This window comes from Entamoeba nuttalli (genome assembly GCF_000257125.1).
Source record: "Entamoeba nuttalli P19 unplaced genomic scaffold asmbl_6259, whole genome shotgun sequence".
Taxonomy (NCBI): Eukaryota; Evosea; order Mastigamoebida; family Endamoebidae; genus Entamoeba; species Entamoeba nuttalli.
This window is the reverse complement of record NW_008577972.1, coordinates 380-2232: the sequence shown is the minus strand read 5'-3', so window position 1 is coordinate 2232 and position 1853 is coordinate 380.

Genomic DNA, 1853 nt, shown 5'->3' with positions numbered 1-1853 from the left:
TCTTATTATTATTATTATTATTTATTATTTATTTACTATTATTCTCTTATTTTTATTGTTTCAATTTTATTTCCTTCTTAATATAATTTAATGGATTTCTTTTGTGTTTGTTTATTTTCTCTTATTACACTATTCTTTTTAACTACTTTTGATTCTGGTTTTAAACAAAAACAATACTTTTAACTGTCTCTCAATTAAATGAAATTAAAAGAATAATAGAATTATTATTAAAATAAAAGAACAAATAAATCAATTACCATTTCATTCTTATTAAAAACAATATATACAAGAAGTTTAGAAAATAAAAATATTACTGTGGATATAACACAAATTTAAATCAAAAAATGTTAATTAAGTGGTAATACTTTTATTTTCTTTTATCTTTTGCTCACCAGATATTAATCATATCTTTGTGATTTAATATTGTTTATTCATCAATTATTCTCTTATTCTTTAATATTTCATCATAATAAAAAATGTTAATTTCTATTCTTCATTTCTTTATTTCTATTGAATTATTGTCTTTTAAAACTTCTTTCAATTTACGTACTCTTCATTTAATTATTTAACTAATTTTTGTTTTAATTTGAAAGAACATCATCTTACCTTTCTTTATTTTCTTATTTTGTAATAAATAAACGATTACCATTATATTACTATGACTAATTTCATTTAATCTTAACCACACTCAATAGATTCTTTTCTTTTGATAATATTCCATAGAGATGTTTAATGTCATCTTAATAAATCTTAAATCTTCTATTACAAATAAATAACATTATCATCTTAATAAATACTATGTTAAGATATTATAATAAATAAGATTCAATCATATTAATTCATTTCATTCTTTGTACTTTTGACTAATCATTTTCTAAAGAAAAGACAACTTCTTAACAGGATAATAACTCTAAACTTAGAAAATTATTTTATATTTATTTTAATGTTTGTCTGATGTTTTTGACTTGAAACCTTCAATTCATATTGATTCAAAAATTAAAATGAAAGCACATAAAAAAACTTGTTTACTTGTTAAAAAGAAATCTTAAAAATCAAAGAATTTCATTAAAAATTTAATAACAATTCATTACTTTAAATAGTTTTATTGTTAAATAAGAAACAAAAAATTAAGTTCATTCAACCATTAAAAGAAAATAATAAATACTATTACTTTATTGTATAAGAACAATAAATTTCATATAATTGATATAACCAATAATTAATTATACATAAATGTATTGACTCAAATCTGTATATTTCAATAGAAATATCTAATCTTCATTATTTGTATAATATAAACTAATAAACTTATTTATTAAAACTTAAATGAAATTCTTTTTTAATATTTTTCTTTTTATTTCTTCATTATTTTATGATACTTTCAATTATCAATATAACAAGAATATTTATTTTTTTTTCATTGTTTTTAGTCACTTTTTATTTCCTTCTTTTTTATCTTTGTTCAATAATTTAAAAGTAAATTTTTGAATAAAGATAATAAAATTAAAATTAATAATAAAATTTAGAATCATTATGTTAATGAAAAAACATGAATGATGAGGAATATAATGAATTAATTAATAAAAGTATATTAACTAAAATAATATTTTAATTATTATTTTTTTTTTATAATTTGCCTTTTCTTCTTTTCAGATTAATTTGTTTAAAACTTAATGAAAAGAAAATAATCATCACCCTAACCCTAATAAAACCCCTTGCGTATTTAAACACTGAACTTCTCTCTTCTTTCATTCTCCCTCTTCTAAATGCCAAAGGAAAAGACTCATATTAATATTGTCGTTATCGGTCACGTCGATTCTGGTAAAAGTACTACCACTGGTCATCTTATCTAC